The sequence below is a fragment of the Mauremys mutica genome, chromosome 10 (assembly GCF_020497125.1).
Source record: "Mauremys mutica isolate MM-2020 ecotype Southern chromosome 10, ASM2049712v1, whole genome shotgun sequence".
Classification (NCBI taxonomy): Eukaryota; Metazoa; Chordata; order Testudines; family Geoemydidae; genus Mauremys; species Mauremys mutica.
The window spans coordinates 15,952,912-15,967,379 of record NC_059081.1 but is presented as its reverse complement, the minus strand read 5'-3'; positions in this window follow the sequence as shown (position 1 = coordinate 15,967,379).

Genomic DNA, 14,468 nt, shown 5'->3' with positions numbered 1-14,468 from the left:
CTGAGTAGTTGAAGTCCCCCAGCACGACCAAATCCTGAGCTTTGCATGATTTTGTTAGTTGCTTATGTTAATGGACACAGTGAAAAAAAATGCCGGGTTGCTGCTGGCATTCACAGAGCAGCTCTACATGGTGGATTGCTGCTTCTGGGCCCAAGAAATGAGCACTGCCCGGCGGGTTTGCATAGCAATATAGGTTTGGGATGATAAGGCCATATTCCTGAATCTGTGCCAAGCTCACTCCAGATCTCCAGCACAACGACACCAAATTGAGAGCAGCACTGATGGTAGAGAAGTATGTAGTGATCATGCTCTGGAAGCTTGTAATACCGGATTGCTATCAGTCATCCAAGTGTGTAAGGCCATTCAGTGTATCCTCCTGTGCAGGACAGTGTCTCTTCGTAATGTGTAGGAAATAGTGCTGGATTTGTAGTAATGGGGTTTCCAAACTGAGATGGAATGATAGACCTCAAACATCACCCTATTCTGGCCCCATCCCCTCTTGCCAAGAAGTACATCAGCAAAAAAAAAAGTTTTTTTCCATGGTTACACAAGCACTAGTGGACTACCAGGGACGCTGCAATGATATCAGTGTAGGCTAATCAGGGAAGATGCATGACACTCACATCTTTAAGAGCACAGAACTTTTCAAAAAGCTGCAAGCAGGGACATTCTCTCTTGACTGATGCATTACCACTGGCAATATTGAAATGCCAATAGCAATTCTGAGCCTTCATCATTTTCCCTTGGCTCATGAAGCCATGCACTGGTCATCTCAGCAGCACCAAAGAAACATTCAACTACCAGCTCAGCAGGTACAGAACGATTTGTGATTGTGCTTTTGGTAGACTGAAGGGTCAGTGACCTAAATTGTAGTGTAGACCAGACTTAAGAAAGCCATATACATTTCTGACATAAATTGATATCTATGGGTCTTTTGGGTATAGTAACTATTCAAGCCAGAAACGCAGGCCCATTTCATACCCCCAAGATATGTGTGTGGAGGTTTAGCCACCTCCTTTGGCATTGCTCACTCCTTCCTAGAACCCCATGTTTATCTCTCTGCTAGTTCAGGATTTGTGCTGAGCATAGGGATGGGCACAGGGACCAGGCTGTCCATGTTCAGTGGAGGTTGGGCTGAGTGAATATATATCACTTTTCCTAGAGCTCTGTGGTGACCTCACCCGGTAAACTAATGCATCCTGGGACTGTATTACCTCTTCCCAGGAGCCCTCTGTCCACAGGGTCCATGTTTCTGCAAGCACTGAAGACAGCATTCATTTGATATCACAGTTTCTGTGGGGTGCACTCAGGAGAAGATGTGATGTTGCTCTTGTGGAAATTCATTCCTGAAGGTACAATATGGCCCCATAGGAGCAGGTTTGAGAGATTGTGGTGGGAAAACTTACTGGAAATGGAAACGTGGATAAATATAGGAACTCAGTCTCCATGCTGTAAATTTAACCACTACATTCAATTTCTAAAAAAAGGTTTTTAAAATATATTTATCATTGACAAATATTTAGATATGAAAAAGAAAAAGCTCTTTGGAGAAGTGGACATTTTTAGTGGGAGACTGAATCTTTCTTCTGTTAGAGGTTATATGAGAGACAAATGTTCAGTTTATTATAAGTAGAAATGGGGACAGGAAGAGGTGTTTAGGGTTAAGAACAAATCAAGGCTAGATATGTTTGATATTCAACAACTCTGAATCTTAAGACTTGTTTTCACTAGATTTTGACCCAAAAGACAGATTTCTGCCATCTTGAATAGAAGAAATTACAAATGCTCCAGGAAATTTTCACCATCTTGTAATATAAGCTCACAAAGAAGACTGTCTTGTGATATGTTGGCTGCAACTAACGTCAAACCAGAAAATAGAGAGACAAGGTGGGTGAGGTAATATCTTTTATTGGATGAACTTGTTTGTCAGAGAGAAAAGCTGCAATGACCCGAAGAAGAGCTCTGTGTAAGCTTAAAAGACTGTCACTTTCACCAATAAAAGATACCACCTCATCCACCTTGTTTCTCTAATATCCTGGGACCACCAGGGCTACAATAACACTGCATACAAACCAGAAAATAGGCATCTTCAGGTTTTGTATCCATTTCAGATTCAAGATTCAGATTATTAGTCCATTTCTAATAAAATCTGTGCTATAAGGTCTATTGATTATTGTGCTGTACTGAAAGCAAGAGAAACAGTTAGCCAGAGATCAGCTAAGTTTGTTTCTTATTATAAATATGGTTTGAATTGTTATGGAAATTGTGTTTTGAAATATTTTAGGCACAAGAGATTTTCTTTATCTGCTTGGTGTCAAAGCTCTTAAGAGTTGATGTTCATTCTTTTGTACATTAAGAACCTTTATAAAGGGTAGATAAACTACTCCATTTGTACAAAAAATGATTCTTTTCAAATGCTATCTTACACGACTTAAGATATGGCAACTTGCAGTAGAATAAAAATCATTTTGGCAAAGACTATCCATGTATCAATTTGTGTAGACGGAGATAAAAAGTTTTGCACTCAGTCCCATCACTTGAATTATGGGGAATGGATATCTATTTCAAGAGTATCTTCTGTAATATTATCTTATCATTACTCCATAGGTCTTCATTTTCAGCTTCCTCTGGGTATTATTTCAGTTTAAAAATCATCATTTTTGTCTTTCCAATTTATCTCCTTGTTCTTTTAAAGCTTAGTTAGAGTAAAATCCAGTAGAATAAAAATCATTTTTCTTTTCAATTTTTCTTTTTGAGCTAGTTGTAGGAACATTCATATGAAAAAAAAATCATTTGTCATCCAGTTCTTTTAAGGCCTGGATATAGCAAAATTTAGAAGGAAAAAAACCCTTTAGCTATCCGTGAAGATATACTACCTTCTTAAAGTAACAAACATTATGTAGAGAATGTGTACAGGTAAGTAGAGGAAGATAGAAGTCAGTGAGTGACAAATGTTTATTTTTGATCTCAGTGGAAGAAGTGACTTTAAAACCATAGCTCTCAGTTTATACCTAGGAATATGGGCCCAATTCTGCATTATTAATGCACTCGGACGTTCCACAGATTTAAGTCAGAGCTTTGGGTCTACAAAGGATGCATGATCTAATGTGTGAGTGTTGAATGGGCAAGTAATGTCTTATGACTCTACACTCTAGTGGAAACCAACAATGTTTCTTATAGGATTAGAGCTAAGAGAACTGCTTTGAGTAAGAACTGACACACTGGTCAGTTACTCAGGACATGCAAATAACCTTTTGTGAGATTTAAAAATGTTTGACAAACTACTTTTGGTGTGCTTCAGAGTGGAAGAACCTGAACTGCACTACTATACGAATTCAGCTGCAACTAGGCAGTAAATGGAAATTTCATGAGACACAAAGATCCTGACATACGTGCATTAGGGTTGCCAACTTTCTACTCGCACAAAAGCGAACACCCTTGCCCCACCCTGGCCCTGCCCCTCCTCCAAGGCCCCATCCATGCCCCACCCCTTCTCCAAAGCCACATCCCGCTCACTCTCCCCCCCCAACTCATTCATTTTCATCAGGCTGACTCAGGGGGCTGAGGAGCAGGAGGGGTGGGGCCAGGGATGAGGGGTTTGTGGTGCAAGAGGGGGCTCCAGGCTGGGGGGTAGAGTTGAGGGGTTCAGAGTATGGGAGGGGGCTCCAGGCTGAGGCAGGGGTTGGGGTGTGGGAGGAGGTACAGGCTCTGGGCTGGGTGTGGGAGGTTCTGGGGTGGGGCCAGAAATGGGGTTCAGGGTGCAAGGAAAGGGGTCTGGACTGGGGCACGGGGTTGGGGTACAAGGGGATGAGGACTCTGGCTGGGGGTGAAGACTCTGAGGTGGGGCTGGGGATGAGGAATTTGGGGTGTAGGAGGGTTCTCCAGGCTGGGATCGAGGGGCTCAGAGGGTGGGAGGGGGATCAGGGCTGGGGCGGGGGTTGGGGCCTGGGAGGGGTCAGGGGTGCAGGATCTGGGTGGTGCTTACCTCAAGCAGCTCCCGGAAGCAGTGGCACGTCTCCCTACCCCTGGAGCACCTATTGGCCATGGTTCCTGGCCAATGGGAGCTGCAGGGGCAGTGCTAGGGGTAGGGGAAGCATGTGGAGTCCCCTGGCTGCCCTTACACATAGGAGCTGGAGGGGGGGGGGACATGCTGGCTGCTTCCTGGGAGCCGTGCAGCATGAAGGCTAGTAGGGAGCATGCTAGCCCTGCCATGTGGCACCACCAACCAGACAGTGAACTGCCTGGTCAGCAGTTCTGGTCGAAAACCAGACACCTGGTCACCATAATGAGCAGCCTGATTCCTGATTCAAGAGGTTCAGCGATACTCCAGAATAGCATCCCACATTTTTCAATTGTTTGGATCGAAGAAAAACCTGCTTGAATCTTTCTTTTCCCCCTGAGATTTGAAATTTTTTTTTATAAGAAGTGAAGTTGTCAAAATCCTTTGTACTGCAGTATGAGAACTGATCCGCTGAGTTAGCCAAGGACTATTTGTGATATCCCAAAATGAGGAACTTGACTTATAGGAATCCAGATGGTAAAGAAAGAGATAGATTTGGAGAGAGAAAGGTTCTTATAAATAAGAAGTAACAGGATTCAGTACATTAAAAACCATGCTTCTACAAATTATGAGTGTACGTAGTCCCTTTGACACCAATGGGTTAACACAGGTTAATTGTTAACTACTTACCTGCATGTTTGCATGATCAGGCCCTGAATCACATTGATTTTAATGGGAAGCAATTTCAGGCCTTGCAGAGAAACCATAGTTTCCTTACAGACTGTGGAATGCCTGATTTCAAGATGATAAATATATGTATCACTGACAGCTGAATAATGATCAGCTTTTTAACAGCTCCATATTTATTGCTTTATAAATATTGTGACGCCTTGTCAAAGCTTTGGGGTGTATTACATCTGCAAAATATAGGTCTAATTTCAGTTGTTTCAAGATACCGGTTTACTTTCATTTTGAAAATTGATGAAAGCATTAAGTTCTGAACTGGAATGTTGATTCTAATGGAAACAAATGGCACCATTATTTCATAGTTTGAAGTGCCCGTAAACTGAAACCTCACATAGAGGGTTATCTTGTTAAAGGAGAAAAATTAAAGCAATCAGCTTGCAAGGCCTACACAACACAGATTCAACATGTTAGTGTTTAAAAATGTGTCTTTAAAGCTAGACAATTAGAAAGTCATTAACAACAGGGATAACTCAGTTGGACATAAACAACCAATATCGGTACAAAAAATATTTGGTTTCACTTCTACAATGTGCCACTGATGTAAACTAAGAATACTCATTATATGAAATTAATACAAGACAGACTCTGTTGTATTAGTTATGATAAAATAACTGCAACTGCTTTGGAGGAGGATAGGGTCATAATTCAAAATGATCTGGACAAATTGTAGAAATGGTCTGAGGTAAACAGGATGAAGTTTAACAAAGACAAATGCAAAGTGCACCACTTAGGAAGGAATAATCAGTTTCACACATACAGAATGGGAAGAGACTGTCTAGGAAGGAGTATGGCAGAAGGGGATCTAGGGGTTATAGTGGACCACAAGCTAAATATGAGTCAACAGTGTGATGCTGTTGCAAAAAAAGCAAACATGATTCTGGGATGCATTAACAGGTGTGTTGCGAGCAAGACACAAGAAGTCATTCTTCTGCTCTACTCTGTGCTGGTTTGGCCTCAACTGGAGTATTGTGTCCAGTTCTGAGCACCGCATTTCAAGAAAGATGTGGAGAAATTGGAGAGGGTCCAGAGAAGAGAAACAAGAATGAATGAAGGTCTTGAGAACATGACCTACAAAGGAAGGCTGAAAGAATTGAGTTTGTTTAGTTTGGAAAAGAGAAGATTGAGAATGGACATGATAGTAGTTTTCAGGTATCTAAAAGGGTGTCATGAGGAGGGAGAAAACTTGTTCACCTTAGCCTCTAAGGATAGAACAAGAAGCAATGGGCTTAAACTGCAGCAAAGGAGGTTTAGGTTGGACATTAGGAAAAAGTTCCTAGCTGTCAGTGTGGTTAAACTCTGGAATAAATTGCCTAGGGAGGTTGTGGAATCTCCATCTCTGGAGATATTTAAGAGTAGGTTAGATAAATATTTATCTGGGATGGTCTAGACAGTATTTGGTCCTGCCATGAGGGCAGGGGACTGGACTCGATGACCTCTTGAGGTCCCTTCCAGTCCTAGAATCTATGAATCTATAAAGAAATTTAAAGATACTATTAAACCAAGGACTTCATAAGTTTTGAAAACCAAAGTAACTACATGAAAATAAGAGAAAAACATGACTGTACTTTCCTCCTTTGTAAAGCACTATAGCATCTAATGAAAATTGTTATATAGGAGCTAGTTGTTGTTACTATAAGATGAATTTTATTAAGACTTAACCTCAGTAAGGTTTTCAATCCAACATAATTTATAAAAAAGCTTGGTAGAAAGGAATATTTTCCTAACTTGAAAGAAACTTTTTAGTTTCTTGTATAATTAACGTTAATGATTCTGGGACTTAATTTGAATGGAAATCATGGGCATCTGCTGTGAAATTCTTTCCCATTGAGTTAAGCCGAGGTTGTAACCCTTCTGTTTGTTTTCAATGAATATACTAGCAAACGAGTTTACTTGCAGAAATGTTCATCCTTTTCATGTTCAGCAGATTTTAAGGAAATGGGACAATGGGTAAAGATGATGACTCAAACTGGGAGATGGCAAAGTATCAGAAAATTGATCATATCTGGTAAAGTGAGCAGCAATCACAGCATGTTTGCTGCCTAGACATGCTTAAGGGCTTTGTAGGCATTATAGAAGAGGTGAGTTTAAAGAATGGATTTGAAGTAGGACAGTGGAAGATTCAGTGCATTTTCAAACTTAAAACAATGTCAGTGTCTTTATATATTTTTTAAGATGTTTACCCAGGCCAGGCATTTTTAGATCTATAGTGCCTTTCAGCCTCATTTCACATAAACCACTACATTTCAACATGGCAACTAAAGGTCCTGCCTTCAATAGAATTTTTGCTTCATAAAGGAATGCAAGGGATGGTACACGATGATTTGGTATTATCAGTGTTGTATTTTATTTTAATCAGTAGTTCTGTATCATGTTTCCATGACTCTGCTTATTAACGAAGTAACAGTATATTGTATAGGGTTTTTTTAATAAGACATGCATTGACCAACTTTCCCCACTAGGGTGTACAAACAGTCTATGCAATTTCTAAATGATGGTGTAAGAATTATATTAATTCTGCATAAAGCACAACGGCAACAAGCCAGCCCAAATTAATCAGTATTCTCTAAAACAAGCAAGCAGATGGAGCGAGATGGATTTCTGAAAAAAGAATCTCATGAACAAAATCTAGAGATTGCTGCATGTTAGGGCAAATTGGAGCATATATATCAGTTTTTTACAAACTATGGAAACTTCACGTTGTAAATATTACCGTGAATTACAAATCTCTAGAAGACTGCCCATCCAATAGAACACAATGAAAGGATTGAAAATCAGTGCGAGTCTCACACAAGTCTCCTTGGAGAAAGCCCGTCAACATTTTTCAGTATGGTGCTTTATTAAGATATATCTATATAGTGAATACACTCAATAATCCTTTTTTCCTTTTTTGTAAACTCATATTATTTAATGTTAAATCCAGGTGCAAATGGATAGATAAACTCTTTTGGTACATGCAGGCATAGGTCAAAGCTTTCAAGGTGACTAGTAATTTTGAGTACCTCTCTTTACATCTTAAAGGGGTCTAATTTTTCCAAGGATGGATGCACAGCACTTTCAAAAAATTAGGCCCCTTTCACAGTATCTCAAGCTGGGTGCATGAAAATTAAAGCCACCAAAAATCACTAGTCATCTTTAAAAGTCTTGGCCATAAATTGCATCCCACTATGTCATGGTGCTCAAATACTATTGTAATAGGGGAAAAGATGAGTAGTGTGGCATCTTGTGCTACAGGGAGAATTCATCACTAGGGGAGGGCAAACTGCATGTCCACAGCTGTCCTTCCCTGGTTGGGGGCAGCTTTAGATTTTCATGAGGCTCCATAGGATGTTTGCAGACCAAAGCAGCTGCTGGAAAGCCTGGCATCATAGCTCTCAGTACCCTGGCCACTGCCACCCATATTTGGAGGGTGCCACCCTCCTGGCACATGGAAGGTTGTACATGATTTGGGCACAGACCTGCTACAGTGGGAGCTGAAGGGAAGGGCTTCACTCTTGATTTCTCATGCTAGATTAATCTAACTGTAACTTTTTAAAAATAACTTGAATAGAAACTTTACTATATATTTCTTTGCAGGACATAATTTAGTTTATGCAAATTCCGCACCTGGTCACGTAGAAAACTGTTTTACACCTAGAGTGAAACTCTTTTGAGCAATAATACCAAAACAAAGTTTTGCTCGAGTGTAATTCAGCTTCTTTACAAAAGAAGTGAAAACTATTTCTTTAAAAATAAAATTACATTGGGACCGGTTAGTACTAAGCAAAATTGCTGTAAGGTCAATCTTTGGGGTCTGGGAGGAGTGAAAGTTCAAAGTGCATATTTGTACATGAGGTTGGTTGAGGCACTTTTTTTTTTTTTTTGCAGACAACTCTAACCTCATCAGCAATGTCTCAGCTGAGAGATGAGGCCGTTCATGGGATCCCAAGGCTTTAAATAAAACTTTAGAGAATGTTGCCTAATGTGGACCAGTTGAGAAGAAAGGCACAAACTGTTTTTACCCAGAACTCTTTGGGGAAGAGTGGGGGTAATAATATTTACAAACAACACTTTCTTTATATTGGTTAATGAGAGAGGGAAGGAGAGGCTAGATAAGGATTTGATTCTACTTTTCATAGATGCAGAGTACAGAATGAGTCAATCAAACATGGTGGGAGAGGATTCAGGAAAGAAGTGAAATAGTCTGTAACAGTCAAATCCTCAATCTTCCTGTCATCTTATTTGGGAGACGTTAAAGGGAGGTGTGTCTTGGGGAGAACAGAGATACTGATCAGAGCTTAATATTTTATCAGAGTCCAGGCCTCACTTTTCAGTGATGATTTTCTTTCATTAAGCACACAGGACTGGAGATTACAAACCTTATATAGCAGTTAAGCTGAAGAGTCCGCTATTAATTTGAAATGGGAAGGCATGTGGGTAAAGGTAAACCATTTGAACTCTCATTACAAGCCCTGGCTAAATCACTGTGAGAAACCAGGATTTTTGGATTATTAAAAAACATTTATTGTGTCATAGGATTTATTAGTTTCACCCTCTCATCTCAAATGCAGGAGACGGGAAAAACAACAACTGTCTTTCAGTCTGGGTGTAGTGTTTGGTTGTGTCGGTTCCAGGATATTAGAGACACAAGGTGGGTCCTTAGAATATGTGCTCACTACTTATGGTAAACCACCTGTTCGATCTTGTATTTCACTCTTATTACCTTTCCTAGACCTGAAGAAGAGCACTGTATAGCTCGAAAGCTTGTGTCTCTGACCAAGAGACGTTGGTCCAATAAAAGATATTACCTCACCCACCTTGTCTTTCAGTCTGGAATCAGGCAGCCTCATCGTAAGGAAACAGCTCTGAGCAATGGGGTAGAAAACGTTGTCCTGGCAGTGGACATAAGGGATCTGTCCGTGACTGATTAAGATAGACTATCGATCACTCGGTGTCAGTTGGCTAGGCTGTACTCCCTGGTTGGGATTGATAGAAGCCATTGTGAATGTTTGAACTCCTTTCTTGAAGGGAAGGCTCAAAAATACAGATAAGAGCTTGCCAAGATTACAAGTTGACACAGATCAAATTGACACATAGTTCCCCCCATTCATCATGTGCAGTTGTCCTGGACCAAGTACACCCCATCACCCTGGGGCTGGGGCAAGGATGTGGTAGACCCATGGTTAAGTCAATATGACTGCGTTCAGCCTCAGGGCTGTATGGCTCAATGGCCAGCGCCAATAGGGCTCCCTTCGTCTGTGGGGGAGTGAGGCCTACTGGCCAGAGTCAATGGGGTGCCCCGTAACAGCAGGGAAGCACGGCCTAATGACCAAAGTCAGCAGGATTCCCCTTGGCGGCAGGGAAATATGGTCTAATGGCCAAAGTCAATAGGACATCCCTTGGCTGCAGGGAAGTGTGGCCCAATGGCCAGAGTCAATAGAAGGGGGTTTGGTGGACCACCCCTCAAAGGGGGGGTGGCCAGGCAGGGGGATCTGGGCCCTCCCTGCTCCACTGGGTCCCAGCCCAGGGCCCTGGTAGTGGTGAAGAGGTTTGCCCGCAACACACTAACTGCTGCAGGGACTCTGGCTAGTCCCTACCTGGGCTACTTCCTACCTTGACTGCTGCTGTTGAAGTTGGGGTGTCCTCAGAGTCTCCAGCTCCCTTGGGCAGTGTGGTCCTTGGAGGCTGCAACCTTCCTGTGTGTCTGTCTGGGTCTCAGCATCTCCCCCGCCCCCAGCCTGCTCTTGTGGCCTGGGCTTCCAGCTGCTCCTCAGCTAGAGTCAGAGAGGTGCATCCGTCCTCCTTGGTAGTCCACTCAGACTGGGCTGAGTTGCTCCCTTTTATACTGCAACGGTTGGAGCATGCCTAGCAGGGGCAAGGGGGCATGGCTTCCACTTCCAAGAGTACTGGTTTAACCCCTTCATCTCCCATGTGGGGCAAGTACACCTTGTCACATCAGTGTACAGTGCTTCTAGACTATGGCTTCAATTTGCTGATTATACCAACCCAAGTGCTTCCTTTATTGTTGACTCCTTGTGGACTGTCTCTTGACTTAACTATCTTGCAGATATTTTGGTTTGGCTCAAGCTAAACCCGGATAAGGCAGAAGGCAATTGTTCCGGGTTGAGGGGAGAGAAGTACTGCAAGGGACGCGCATCACAATCAGATTCTTCGACCCTCACTCATTTGAACTGCTGACACTTTAGCTTTGAGTCCCAAAGTTTAAAATCAAATTACTTTGCCTCAAAAATTCTGAAACTCTTCTAGGATGGGCAAATAATTAAGACAGGTAATTGGACCTGATCCAATAGTCTCTGAAGTGAATGGGAATCTTTCCTTGACTTCAGTGGGCTTTGGATCAGAGACTTAGTGAAGAAACTGGCCTAATGGTTGAATCTAAATCTGACTCAGGCACCATTATACCTTAATGGCGAAGTTTGAAAATGAAATGAAAGAGTAGGCAAAAATAAAAAAGTTCTAGTTAATTGAGCTACCTTCTTGCCGCTTGTGTTCTCATGCAGCCTGGAAACGGTAGGGAACAGTAGCAATGATTCCATTTAAAATGTGAATCCATATCAATGAATAGCAAGATTAGTTCATACTGTCTTTTTGGGTTAAATAAAAAAAATAATCTGAAATGACAGTGTCAAACAGCAGAAGTCCACATTATTCATGGCACAGAAAAATCGGTCTCATTAGCACTCCAATTATAGATAGCTAATGCTTCAGCCCATTTCTAGTTCAGCTATAAAAATAAATTAATGTCTCTTTATTTTTAACTGCTTAGCTCTCCCTCTGCTTGTGGGTACAGTGTGGTCTTGGGGCTAGTGTACTCGACTGGGTGTCAGGAGACCTCTGTTCTCTTTGTAGCTCAACCACTGAACTGCGCTGTGATCTCAGGCAAATGATTTCATATCTTGATGCTTCTGTTTGCCCTCTCACCCTTTCTTTATTGTGTCTATTTAGAATGTAAACCTTTAAGGCCAGGACTATTTCGCGGTGTTTGTTCAGTGCCTCGCACAGTGGGACCCCATTCTTAGTGGCCTCTAGGTGCTGCTGTAATACAAATAATTTATAATAATTATGGAGACAAGAATGGGAACTGAATGCAAAATAATCAAAGTCTGAAGCCCTTTAGTCACCAATGTTTCACAACATATGCAAACTTTTAAAACATTTATTTTGGGGAGGGGTCTTGTAGCGGGGAGGTCACCCCGCTCCGGCCCTGAGGGGGTTAAAGGCCAGCCCGGTTGAGAGGGCTGGGGCTGAGAGCCAATAGGAAAAGCCTGGGAGGCAGCCAATTAGGGCCAGGCTGGGCCCTAGAAAAGAGCTGCCAGGCCAGAAGGCAAACAGTCTCTCTATAGCTTTGGAGAGGGGTGGACCTAGCTGCCTGAAGGAGCCAGGATACCTGAAGCTGAGCAGTGCTGGGGTAGGGCAAAAGGAGCTGGGGCGCTCCAGCCTGGTAACTCCCCAGGCTGAAGCCTTGGTAAAGGCCTAAGGAGGTACTGGGGCTGCAGAGGTGCAGCCCAGGGATAGGCAGAGGCAGCTGGTCCAACCCCCTTGCCAATGATGAGTGGCCATTACAGACTGCAGTATGCCACAGTGAGAGGGGGCTAGATGACGACTGGCATTAGCCACTGAGGCAAGGTGGTCATAGAGGGTTGAGGGTTCCCCTGGGAGGGGAGATTCAGAGTGTGGGGGCACTGCTGTGGGCAGAACCCCAAGGTAGAGGGCACCAGGGTCTGGGAGGGACACGGGGCCTGTGGCAGGTAGGACACCAGCCAGCAGGAGACACTCTGAGGCTGGAAAGAGCTAATTCCCGGACAACCAGCAGGAGGCGTCGCGGCGGTGAATGCTCGACTTGCTACAGGTCCTAACAACTCTGTCAAAAATATTCTGAAAATTGTGACTCAGCACCAGGGCCACACTAAAGCAATGTGATCCACTTGGCCCTTCCCTCCATCACCTGTATCCCAAAGCAGCTGCCTGGGGCTCCCCTTTCCCCCATGTAGCATGGCACCCTTTCCCACCCACTGGAGGCCCCCTTCATGAAGGCAGGGGTAGCAGCAAGAGGGCCTCTTACCACTTACCCCGGGGGTAAATCTATTTAGGTGTGTGAGCTGGGCCTACTGCACTCTTCTCCTACCACGTAGACAGTCCTCTACTAGTGTGATGTTGATGGGAACCTCTTGTAAAGTGGGACTTGGAGTTAATGCCTCAATGAGTTGCCTGGGGCAGTTCAAACCACTTAGATCTATTGTTTCAGGCTGTCTTCAAATTCAGACAGATATTGCTGCTTTAGTTACACTGTTCGTGTTTTCAAACTTTTCTTCATAACCAACTTTTATTTGAATGAAAGCAAAGATTGGGATGGTAATGACAATACTCTAAGAGTTGGGTCCCTAGGCACAAGCCTGTAGTTCCTCTGTTTTAGTTCAGCCTTGACCAGTTTAGCCTCATTCTAGTCTATGGAGTAATGTAAATTTACAGCTAACCTGATGTTTTGTAACACAGAAATTGATTACAAACCATTAGCTTGTTGCGTCTCTGTGCACAGCCAACAATTTTCTTTTATTATGATGAACAATTTGCTGCTGTGACGTGAGGGGCTGTCAGGAGCCAGCCTGCAGCAGAGCCAGTCTCCTGGCAGTCCACTGAGCTCAGCTGGCCCTGACAAAAGCTGTCTGGTTGACTGCACCATCTGATTGGCTGCAGGAATCTGCAGGCTCAGACCTAAGCTCAGTAGCAGCCGTGGTCCAATGGCAATTTAGTGTGTTCCTAGCCTGCAGCTAGAGCCCTTCACCAGGCCTGGGATCCTGTGGGTCCCACAGAACCCCTGCCATTTATAGCGGGAGCAGGATAAAAATTCAAGAAACAATGCAGGAGCGGGTAGGCGTGGGACTGGGTATGCGTGGCAGGATGGGAGCGGGATTAAAAATATAGTCCTCGTGCACCGCAAACAACATGAATGCCCCAATCAGCAGCTGCTGCTCTCTGGCCACCCAGCTTTGAAGGCAGCGCTGCCATCAGCAGCAGTGCAGAAGAAAGGGTGGCAATGGGGGCTCCCTGCCTGGAGATGGCGGCATGTGGGGGCTTCCTGTCCCCTTTACATGAAGATGCAGGGGCTCTCCAGCCATTTGCATGGAGGATTAGAGGTTTCTTCCATGTGGGGAAGGGGAAATGCAAGCGCTGCTCAACTCCTTCTAGGAGAGCACAAGGACTCTAATCACTTTGCATGGAGGGTTGTGGCAAGGAGTGGGTGCATGCTGGTGGGGAGACATCTGCTGAAAGCAGCATGTCCAGCCATTGCTGGGACAATTTTAGAGCCTTGCAGCAGGACTGGCTTGCAGCAGGATCCTGCGGCTTCAGCAGGACTTGCTGCCATAATAGTGGAAGCAGGAAAAAAATTCAAGAAACGATGTAGGAGCGGGTCAGAGTGGGTATTGCGGGGCGGGACAGGAGTGGGATTAAATAGAACCCTGTGCGGAACTATTTTATCTGCAGCTCCACTTGGTCCTGTCTCTGCCTCCACTGTCTTTAGCTTTGCCTCATCTCCTTCCTGACTCCCAGCTCAGACTCTTAGACCCACCTTCTGACTGCAATTCTGGCCAAGCCTTCGGTGTAGGCTTTGGTTTCTGACTCCTGACTCAGACCCTCTGCTGTGCCTTCTGACTGAGACTCCAGTTAACCTTTTAGCTTAGACTTCAGTCTTTGTCGCCCAGCTATGACCCTTGGTTTCACTCCT